A 12,335-nucleotide genomic window follows, 5' to 3' on the forward strand; every position below is an offset into this window, starting at 1 on the left:
AACCCCGTATAAGGAAGCAAGCAAGCCCTTTCCTTATGTCTCACACCCAACGACTATCCCTGCCACTCCTGTGCTCCGCCCTGTGCGTCTCACTCTTGACTAAAATAATAATAATAGCAGCAGCTATTAAATGAATGTCAAGCCTGGGGCTAAGCACTTTCTGTGTGTTTTCTCATTTGAGAATCAAAACACCACTAGATGCATACTAGTACTTTCATGTTTATTTTACAGATGATGAGTCTGAGGCATAAAGAGATTAAGCATCTTGCTTACAACCATACGGCGTTAAATTATTTCCTGCACTCTGCCTCCCTAATTCCTAGCTCAGGTCAGCTTGAACAATGTCACTCCTTGCAATGCGAAATCTTGTTCTGCAATTGAAATTCCAGGCTTTGGTTCCTGCTAGATTTCCAGTTTGCCTAGATTGCATTTCTCCTCTGCTCGCAAGACCCCACAGAGCAATGCCTGTTCCACTTTCCTGGCACTCAGCCTTATACCAGATCACCTTCCTCCCTTTCTAATCTCTTCTCAGCTCTTTACTTGAATTCCCTGCCATGGAAGGAACCTGGATACTGGCAATTATCTTCCAGGGCAAAGATATATTTATCCACATGACCAAATCACCATCCCCATTTCCTTTTTGACCATTTTCAAAAGGAAATACTATTCTTCTCTTTCATCTCCCTCTGCACCAATTAATTATTTTTTTAATAATAAAAATGTGTCATAGGAAAAAAGAATGTACAAAATGGCAATGAAGAGAATTCCTATCAGATTCCAGAGTTGGGGTGAGGGGGGATTCATAAACAAAAGGATGGTGTCAAAAAATCTCAAGTCCTACTGCCCATCTGTTATTTCAGCTGCTGATCGGGCTGGGGCTGTTTGGATAAGGCCAATAAGACAACAGGTGCAGTGACAACAGACAGTATCTCCTGACTCTCAACACAATGACGAGCTAGAGTTTATGAGCACTGAAGAAGGCTCCCGAAGAACACGACCCTTCTGAGAATGCTGGACTTATGACCCAATAGAGGGCATGTTTTAGCACTGCTGGAGCAGGTCAGAATATTGAGGGTAGACCAGAAGTCCCTGGAGATTCTAGCAGCATTCTCTCAATGAAAGCTAAGCAGGCAAGATGCATAAAACTCTTGAGATATTATATGTATAACTATACAAATAGTGGTTGCCTTGTAAACCTCTGGAATGCTAATCTGTGGATATAATTAGAGGCTTTTATAAAAGTTTATTGGATATTTGAACCACCTCTAGACCAATGAATGTATACATTTTCAAATGGTGCTTCTGAAACTGGAATATTGGGGGAGGGGGAAGAATGGCTTTCCCAGGGGATGCATGAAGGCCCAAGATAAAGATGACATGTGCTCTATTGTACATCATTTTTGCTTTAAAATATGGAGGCTGGGACTTCCTGGAGGTCCAGTGGCTAAGAATCCACCTTGCAATACCAAGGACATGGGTTTGATCCCTGGTCAGGGAACTAAGCTCCCACATGCCCCAGGGCAACTAGGTTCATGCAGAGCAACTACTGAGCCTGTGCACTTCAGAGCCCACACAGCACAACAGGAGAGTGTGTGTGCTACAAACAGAAGGGTCCACGTGATGTAACAGAGATCCGGCATGCCTCAACTAGGACTCGACACTGTCAAATAAATGAAATAAAAATAAAAAATATGAGGTGTGTTTTATATTAAACAATTATGGCCCATTAGGGAATACAATTTAAAAAATTTCTACAGGCTACCTCCCAGGCTACTGGGGCATATGGTCACTGTCTGAAGCAGATGGAGCACTTGGGTGGAAAAGCGTGAGACTGTGAAGATTACATCTCTATCTTGTGTTTTTCATTTGTGGTGTGCATCCAAATGATTTATGCCTGATGATATTTAGGGGCTCTGCTAATATTTGTGACTGTTTTCTCCCCCACCTTGCCTGGCCTCCTCCCCTCTCCCTCCTCCTCCGTCTCAGTAAACACCACTTTGAGGTGAGCAAACACAAGTTTCCATCCTGGCTTCCTCATTTGCTCACTTCCAGTGCTCTGAGCCTATTTCAAATTAGTCAGAAGCCTGGTTTCACAGCATCTTCCACAGGTTGAATGTGAGAACACATAAAGCACCTATGTGCCCAGCCAACAATAACTTGTTAACAAATGCTAACCTGTTACTATTAAAGCTAAATTATCAACATTCTCATCCACTGAGAGTTTTGCGATGCTCTCTTTACTAGAAGGAATGGAGTGACAGATAACTACATATAAACTTGGTTTGGTAAACTCAAGAAGATGAATAATATAGTCATCTATCATGAGAGTCATGGTTCAATGGAAAGTCTCTTTTCTGCCACAATGTTTGGCTAGAACAGCCTCAGGGCATGCAGCTCTCTCTCTCTCTTTCTAGGTGGCTGTTTCAACTTTGGAAATTTCTGGATCCTAGAAGGTTTGTCTTCACCCTGGGGCAAAATCGATTCCCCAGTAACTTCCACCCCTGTCCTTCTTATTACCTGCCGGCAGTACACAGAAAGTATCTGATTGGTAGAGAAACCTTAATACCCTCCTTCCAAACAGTGTGTGCAAGGCACATGCACAATTATCTCCCAGAAGCCTGACAGTGGCTCTCTGGAGCAGGGGGTGTTATCCCAAGATTTCACATAGGAAATTAGAAGCCTTTCCCTTCATTAAAAGGACGAAAAGGGAAATCAGGGCAGAAATGCTATGAAAAAGATTGTATTTTTCCACTTAAGAATTCCTGTGATAAAACTATATTTTTTCCAAGTTAAATGAATGCTAAACTGGGGCTCTTTTCTCAAGAGCCTAAGGTAGAAGAGAATTTTTTGAGGACAGGCTATGGCTTCTGAAGGCTTTGCTGGAGGTTAGGACCTATTTCATAGTTGGCCTAAAGCCAACGTGGGACATTTACGTCTGGTTGTTCCTTTCAGCTGCTCTGAAAACCATCTGGAAAGTCTTAATGCTGTCACTGGGACCCCTTCCCCTCCTGAGTCTCCCACATCCAGGCAGACCCTAAGCCTTGTCAACTTCCCCCATCCAAGAGCTCCCATGTCTTTCCCTGTGCATCCTTGCTACCACCTATATCCCAACCTTGACAGCTCTGGCTCGCCCTCTTGCCTCGAGCATCTCCCCTTTCCAGTCGCGCCAACACCATCAGAATATTCTTAGATCCAAAGCTACTCTCCAGCTCAAAGCCTCCCCATGTAGGGCAGTGATGGGAACATGCTTCCACCTTAAACTTCCTATTTCTCTTGGTTTAAAACTAAAATTTTACCACTTCATCCAAAACACAATTAGTTTCATCACTTCTGATTCCTCTCACAGAGTTCTGAGTGCCAGTTTTTTAACCTCCACCAGAATTCAATCATTAATGCATCATATCTCAGATTAATTTCAGGCTTTTGGCTAGTAAGTTTAAATGGCAGTATTTAAATGTGATGAGATTGTTTGGCTGGTTTTGAAGGGTGGCTTGTTTTGCATCCTTGGTATGACTTTTTTTTTTTTTAATGTTTTCATGTTTAACCAACATTGTTTCACAAATGACACATCTGCCTTAGGTTTGCATCTCTGGCGATTAGAGATAAAAACACTGACATTTCTAAGTGGTATGACTTTTCAGTACTTTTCCTCAGAAATGTATTGATGGTGATGTGTATCAAATTTGGAGCACAACTTGAAAGTAAATTTAGTTATAGATTATAAAATCACTGTCTTAAGAAAATATATGTTATCAAGGAGTCTAAACACGCCATGACCAAGCTTTTGGCAAAAATGTCAATTTCTTAACATGTTGGTGTGCAATTAGTATCATGACAGGTCAATTAAACCCCCCTCTGAAATCTATAAGCAAGTCACTTTCTTCCTCTCAGTCTGTTTTCCTACCTTTTAATTAAGATGTATGATTCTTGTCCCACACCACTGTGAAGATAGAATGAGAACTACGAAAGTACAATGGGAGAAAGAGGGTGGGGGAATGTCATTTCACAATGAAAATACCCCATTTGGCTCCTTCCAGGAAATTCTCTCTGAGCCCCTTGACTCCTCCTTATTGACCTCCTATTGTTTCCATATCATAGCATTCATTTATCATACACTCTCTCTCTATAGTCTGTGTAACTGAACTGTATTATACTTTTTTTGATACCCTACTTCTGCAATAATTATAGCAATTGTAGTTTCCATTTGTTGGCTATTTATCACATGCCAGGCCCTATGCCTGGCACTTCATATGAATAATATCATTTAAGCAGAACAGCAGTTCCTTGAATATTTACTATGAAAAGGTTTTAGGTGAGGGAACAAACACCTAGAGAGGTGAAGCTACCTGCCTTTAGTCACACTGCTTTTGTCCCAGGACAGGAACTTAAGCAAATCTGACTAATTCCATCCCAAGACACTGCTCTCTGGAGGTGAGGACCCTGGCTGTTATAAACCAGAAAAGACAGCAGAGGTGAAAAGATCAAGTTTTCGAATCATGTAGCATCTGCACACAAACACCAGCTGTAAAGTTCTAGAAGTCAGGAGAGACACACATTCTCTTAAACAGCACGAATGGCTCACTCATCACGGGCAAGCCGTTCCTTCTCTCTGCTCATCCATTTCTTCATCTACAAAATGGGAATCTGGGAAGAATGTGACAAGCGGCTCTAATTTAATGAGGAATGTGGTGTTGCATCTTCCTGCCACAGGCTTTTCTACAAGCTAGAAGCTGCCTCAGCACTTACAATTCTGCCCTGAGAAGGATGTAGTTCTAAATCTGCCACCCAGATTGACTAAGCTGGGAGACATGGTAGGCAGGGACCACCTAGGATGCCTCTGGCTCAGGAAGAGCCCAAGTATTCCAGGACTGCCTTGGGCTAAGGATAAGAGGGTAATCCCTGGGTGCTTCATACACTAGCTTCCAGCCACAGGAAGAGAAGGAAACAAACACTTTTGGAGCCTGAGATGATGTGCCCAGGCACACTATACATACCATTAGTATTGTGTTAATTAGAAAATGTATTAATCATATAGAGAAATACAAAGAACATTATAACAAATCCCCTTAGACTTACCACCCAGCTTTGTCAAATTAAAGCATTTTACCATGTTTTCTTCCTCTTTTTGGGGGAGGGGGGAAGAAATAAAATATACTGTTTTGTATTTTTTGTTTTCAATCCACCGTTTCTCTTTCCCAGGAGTATTTTTATATTTCTTGTGCCTATGTGTTGCTCTGCATGTTTTAAACTTCCTAGGTGTTTCATTACTCCATTTATTATTGTGTAGCTGTGTTTTTTTTAAACCCAGCATTGTTTTTGAGATCACACATATTGACCATATAGATCAATGCAGTAATATACTTCCTTTGATCATTCTTTTCCTGATAGGCACCCAGATTATATCTCTGTCATTATTACTATCATCGTTGGTAATCTTTTTAGTTGTTATTTCCAATAACATTGCTTTAAACATACATGTTCACGTCCCTTTGCACTTAAAACATGAGTGTCTGCAGGAAATACATCCAAAGTGGTATTGCTAGGCTGGAGATAATTGCATCTTCAACTTTATTCAGTTAGATATTGCTAAATTACTCTCCAAAAGTGTACCGATTCACACACCTACCAATAGATTTTCCATTGTTCCAGGTCCCTGGCAGCACTAGGTTCTACCAAACATGTAACTTTGTAGCTAATTTGATGGGTATTAAATGATATTTGGGCTTCCCTGGTGGCTCAGATGGTAAAGAATCTCCCTGCAATGCAGGAGAGGTGGTTTCAATCTCTGGGTCAGAAAGATTCCCTGGAGAAGGAAATGGCAACCCATTCCAGTACTCTTGCCTGGAGAATCCCATGGACAGAGGAGCCTGGTGGGCTGTAGTCCATGGGGTCACAGAGAGTCAGAAACGACTGAGAGGCCAATGCCTTAGGGGCTTCCCTGGTGGTATTACTCTACTTTGCTTTTCCCTGATTACTAACAAGCCTGAGTCTCATTTCAGGTGTTTGTTGACACCACGTTTCTGCCTGTGTTGACCGGCTGTTCATCACTCTGGCCTATTTTAAATCGGGTTCTTTTGTCTTTATTGATATGCCATGCATTTACAGATACCGGATACTGATTCTTTGCAATTTTTTTTTTTTCATTCTGTTTAGGTTGTTTTGTTGAACAAAAATTTTTAATCATTTCCTTCATGATTTGATCTTTGCATAGCTTGTTAAATAAACGTTTCTTTACTCCAAGGTATTCATTCACAAACGCAAGTAAGTAGTCTCCCCTATTTTCTTCCAATAGTTTTAAGTTTTAATTTTTACATGTATGGCTTCAATCAACTACAAACAGTTTTTAAAACGATGGTGATAAGGATTGTTTCCCCCCAACTAGAGATGAATCATTTGTCTGACATTATTTATGTAAAACTTAATCCTTTCACTACTGAATTGTGACACATTCTTTTGCCATATATCATTCAGAACTTAGATAAGCTTTCTTTTTTGGGGGAGGGGGCGTTTGTCTTGTTTCATTGGTTTATTTTTTTCCTATTATCAATAGCAGTTTGTCTTTTAGAAAAGTCTTGATTTATCTACAAGTCCACTTTATACTTTGGTTTTCTCCATCAAAAGACCCTTTTACTCTTTCAAGTGAATTTTTAGTTTCATTTTCTGAAATGCCTGTTGGGATTTTAATTCCAATTTCATTGAATTTATAGATGCATTTGAGGATAAAATACTTCTTTATGACATTGTATCCTCCCATTTAACTATATAGTTTGTATTTATTTAGGTCTCATTTTATCATTTCAGTAAAGTTTTTAAAGCTTTCTTCATAAAAACTGTGATTACTTTTTATTAGGGATATATTCCTAACTTTAAGCATTTTATGATGTCAGTGCTATAGTAAATGGTAGCTTTAATCTATCTACCCATCCACACATATAAACATATTTGCATGTATATCTATATTTGTATCTTCATATCTTAGAGCTGACAAAAATAATTTATAGATTGATATTCTATTCATCAGTCCTCATAAGCTGTTTTTATTAGTTCCACTAATTTGTTGATTCTTATTAATTTTTCTATGCAGTCTTTTATAGACGAGGGTCATGATAGTCTAGTTTCTCCCTTTTCAGTCCTCAGAAATTTTGTTGATATTTGTTTGCCTAGCTGGGACAGGTAGGACCAATGGTGTTACTGGTTTTGTTTTTTATCATGAAGGGACTTGATTTTATTAAGAGTTTTAAAATTCTGCATCTAGTAAGACAATTTTATTTAAAAAATATTTTCATATGCTGGTCTTGTGAATTACATTCATAGATCATATAACTTTAACATCTCATTTTTATCCTGGGAAAATCCACTTGATGCAATGTATATGTATTTGTTTGAGTTTGTAGGTTTTAAGACATGGATATATTTGGTCTGCTAGTATCTTATATGGGCTTCTGGGGTAGCTCAGCTGGTAAAGAATCCACCTGCAATGCAGGAGACCCCAGTTTGATTCCTGGGTTGAGAAGTTCCCCAGGAGAAGGGATAGGCTACTCACTTCAGTAATTTTGGGCTTCCCTTGTGGCTCAGAGGGTAAAGAACCTGCCAGCAGTGAGAGAGACCTGGGTTTGATCCCTGGGCTGAGAAGATTTCCCTGGAGGAGGGCATGGCAACCCACTCCAGTATTCTTGCCTGGAGAATCCCCAGGGACAGAGGAGCCTGGTGGGCTGCACTCCACGGTGTCGTAAAGAGTCAGACACGACTGAGCGACTAAGCACACACAGTATTGTATGGATTTCTTTTGATCGTGCACTTAATTGATCAAAGAGACGTCTTAACCCTCTGCATTTATTTACTTGTCTGCTTGTTTACTGGCTTAGATATTTACGTGCTGTGTTGTGGACAGAAATACTGTTCGATGTGGTGCTTATTCTTTGATACCTCCTGTTGTCATTTTGTGTCCTGGGACATAATAAATTAAAAAAAATGTTCTATGTATTCTAGAAGAAAACATTTATACTTAATTCAGTAGCGGGGCTCTATATAGTTTTGTCAGATGAAACACTTTTTTGTGTGTGTTGTTCAAAGTCAACTAGATTATTATTCTATTTCTTTTTTTTGCTTAGTCTATTAATTATTGAGAAAGTATGTTAAAATATTATAATAAGACTACGGATTTATTGCCTTTTTTTTCAAAGATGTCATAGTCAATTTATATAGTTTCAGGGCATGATATTTGGTGTATACAAGCTCAAAACCATTATATAACTTCCATTTATCATTCTACGGTAATCACTATATCTTAGAAAAAAAATTTTTTTGTCTTAATATTTCTTTTGCTTGATATTAATATTAGTGTGTTTTGGTTAGTTTTTTCCTGGCAAATATTTTCCATTTTTTTACCTTTCATCTTTCAGTGAATTTATATTCAATTAAATCCAACATGAGAATCTACATCTTCATAGTCGACTTTAATCTGATTAGTGTGGTGACTATTAATTAATTTATCCCATCTTGTTATGCTTTCCATCCTTTTTCCTTGCTTATTTATTTCCTCCCTTTCTTTCCTTCCTTTGGATAGTCCTTATCTCTTTATTTTTACTCTTTACCCCTAGTTAGTCCATCTAATTTTTACAGATTATACTTTCTTACTATTTCTTTTTCCTGGTTACACAAAAATATGAATGCACACACTTATTATCAATGTCAAAATTTAATAAAAACTGATGTTGATTTCTGACCCGTATTCTTAAGTTTTAATGTTGTGTTTTTTAAATTTTGACGTGTCAACTCATGTTCATGGGGTTTTAATCCGTGGGGAATCATGTGTTTCCCAAGGTCAAGTCTACATTCCCTCTCAGAGGATAATTTCTAGGTAGTGTTGAAACATTATTCATCTAGAACTCATCTTTTTCATTTTGCTTCCAGTTAGTTTTTTCAGTTCAGGCATTCCCAGACCACAGTGAGCAATGTAAACCCAAATCTCAAATCTTTCTGAGATATACTACATAAACATAGATATTTTCCCTCAAATACACCCTTTCATTAAGCATGTAACTTTCAGAAGTCCTAACTTCATTTTGAAGCTCTCAGATACAATTTCCCCCTTTTCAGAGATTCAGGGCCAAATCTCCTCTCCTGGAATAAGTGAGAATATTCAGTCCACTCACTTGCCAAACTGAAGGCTTTCTCTTGTCCAAACTACATCAATAAAACTAGATTCAGAGCTAACCTGTCTAGTTTTCAGTTCTATTTTATTGTTGCTTCTCTGATTTGTCATGCATTTTGAAGGGTGCTAGTTACATCAGTTGTATTTTATCTCAAATGACTGGATAGATGTTTGTACTAGAAATATTTTTAGTTTGCTAGTCCACATTTTCATATACAATGACTAATATATACCTGAAAGATGGAAATCATTTGCACTGTTCAGTTGGGGTTGAGTGTAGTTCAGTGATCTGCCCAAGGTCAGGGAGATAATAATTATAAAGCAGAATTTAAATCATGCTATTTGACTCTAGAACCCTTGACATTCCCATGATATTGAGAGGACTCCTTGGATAAGTATACACTAGTGAGCAGTGCATTAATCACCAATCAAGTATAGACCACTGCAAAAATCTAAAGAGAAGACAAGCTCCTCTTGTAGTTCTAGAGTCTTTTAGGAAGCTACAGCTCAAACTGACGTAGATTTTATTGCTTACGTAGAGTTATAGAACAAATAGCTTAAGCACTAGCATATTGCTAGAGTGAGAGCTGACTTTTGTTTTAATTAAGAAGGGATAGTAACATTATCACAACTGCTTTATTTTTTTTCTAACCTTAAAGATCACCCATGCTTGCTTTAACAAATTAAAGCACTATATAAAATAATTAAAATAAAGTAAAATTATATCAAGTTCCATCACACTGAAGCAGCTATCAAGAATACTCCAGACTTCTCTGGTGGTCTAGGAGCTAAGAATCCGCCTGCCAATGCAGGGGACATGGGTTCCATTCTTGGTCCGGAAAGACCCCACCTGCTACAGGGCGACTAAGCCTGTGCGCCACACCTATTGAATCCAGGCACACCCAGGCGCCCAAGCTCTGCAACCAGGGAGGCCACCACAGTGGGAAACCCGAGCACTGCAACCAGAGGGGGGCCTCCGCTTGCCGCGACTAGAGAAAGTCTGCCCGCAGCAACGAGGACCCAGGGCAGTGCCCACCCTAGGAAAAAAACATTAGTGAGCAAATAAACAATGTTTTAAAAGAAGAGCCTTCTGGTCAGCACCCTTCACGTATCTTTTTATGTATTATCACACACACACACACAATTTTCTGTGAATGTAAGTGCACAAATACGTCAATACTATTTCATCTTTGAAGTGAAGCAAGAGTTAGTCGTGTTCAACTCTTTGCACCCCCATGGACTATACTGTCCATGGAATGCTTTAGGCCAGGATACTGGAGTGGGTAGCCTTTCCCTTCTCCAGGGGATCTTCCCAACCCAGGGACTGAACCCAGGTCTCCCACATTGCAGGAGGATTCTTTACCAGCTGAACCACAAAGGAAGCCCAAGAATACTGCAGCAGGTAGCCTGTCCCTTCTCCAGCAGATCTTCCCTACCCAAGAATGGAACCAGGGTCTCCTGCATTGCAGGCAGATTCTTTACCAGCTGAGCCACCAGGGAAGTCCATTTCATCTTCAGTGTTCATGGAAAAAAGGGAACAGGAGAAGTAAGTCCAGCTAGTTAGCTTTATGCTATCTCATTACTTTCATGAGACTTTGACCACTTTTTCAAATCCTGAATAAATATGTGTATATCATTTCCCTGGCTGATCCATTCATTCATCCAAATAGCATTCACTGAGTTGTCCCAACTTCTCCTAGGTTTTCTGGATTCAAAGATCAATAAAATATAGTCCTGCCTTTAGGATACTCAGAGGCTTGCGGGGAAGAAAAGACAATAAAATGAATGGATTTCACATGGCTTAAAGAGTATAACAGGTCTATAGCAAGCACAGGCAGTATCAGACACAGAGGCAGAGTCTGGAAGACTTCTCAGAGAAGCTATACTGGCTTGACAGGAGGCGTAAGGAGAAACCATGCCAGGGGAAGAAGAGAGAAATGGCTTTTGAGGCAAAGGACGCAACCACCTTTGTTCTGAAGAAGACTGCTTTGGTAGCAGTAGAGATACCTGGTTTGAGGGAAAGGCAGAAAGACCAAATATTCCCCATGGGATGAATGATGTGGGAATAAACTACCCATTAAGTGTGGGTACTGAGCTAGATGTTGTCATATCCTAAAGTGATTAAAGAGAAGTAAAACTTACAGCAAAATAGCCTTCCTCACTGAATCCCTGAAGCTGAGTGGTCTTCTCCAAAGGATTTCTTAACATTCATATGCTCAGTTGTTTTTTCCCCCTGTATGCAGTAATAATAAACTCCTAATTCCAATTTTGTTTGGGTATCACCCTGAATTTTTATGAGAGCACTTGATTTTTGTTCTAGGTTGAGAGGTCCTTTGGGCTTAGGTTTTATTGGAAGAGGGCAGTTGTTAATTATCTGAAGCAGAGAATATCTTCTGCCTTTGGGAAGGGACAACTCGAAAGGCATTTTGACATCACTGTGGATGTCACCTGGACCACATGTCAGGAAAAATGACTACGGTTCTTCCATTAACTTTGGTTGTGATTTTAGATGAATTAATTCTCCTCTCCCAACCTTGCTTTCCTTGTGAAAGTCAAATAAAAAGGATGTAAGAAGCTTCTGGTAGGAGTCATTCCAAAGATGAAGAAGGCAACATCATTGTTCTCAAATAGTTCAGTGGGCAAAAAAGAAGATAAGCCAAATACAGTTTGACTGCAATTCAAGGAAGAATTAAAGAGCACCAACAGAAAAGAGGGTCCAAGAGCGGTTAGAAGGATGAGAAAGGGAAGACTCCTAACACTGTTAGGTTGATACCTTCTCTAAGGGTCCATGCTGCTGCTGCTGCTGCTGCTAAGTCACTTCAGTCGTGTCCGACTCTGTGCGACCCCATAGATGGCAGCCCACCAGGGTTCCCCATCCCTGGGATTCTCCAGGCAAGAACACTGGAGTGGGTTGCCATTTCCTTCTCCAATGCATGAAAGTGAAAAGTGAAAGGGAAGTCGCTCAGTTGTGTCTGACTCTTTGCGATCCCATGGACTGCAGCCTACCAGGCTCCTCGATCCATGGAAGTTTCCTGGCAAGAGTACTGGAGTGGGGTGCCATTGCCTTCTCCCCCTGTAATTGATTATAAAATTCAGCACCCTTTGTTGCAATCAGATGTCTTCCCTGGTGTATATTAAAGTGTTCTTAGGACAAAAAGAAACATTAGCCTTTCATTGCTAC

The 12,335-nt window shown here is 39.8% G+C and overlaps 1 protein-coding gene across 1 annotated transcript in view; it reads right to left on the minus strand.

Moving 5' to 3' along the window:
- The window catches only part of PAPPA (pappalysin 1), a 262,349-nt gene that overhangs the window by 148,262 nt on the left and 101,752 nt on the right, over positions 1 to 12,335 (minus strand). The window lies entirely within an intron of this gene.

This window comes from Ovis canadensis, chromosome 2 (assembly GCF_042477335.2).
Source record: "Ovis canadensis isolate MfBH-ARS-UI-01 breed Bighorn chromosome 2, ARS-UI_OviCan_v2, whole genome shotgun sequence".
NCBI lineage: Eukaryota > Metazoa > Chordata > Mammalia > Artiodactyla > Bovidae > Ovis > Ovis canadensis.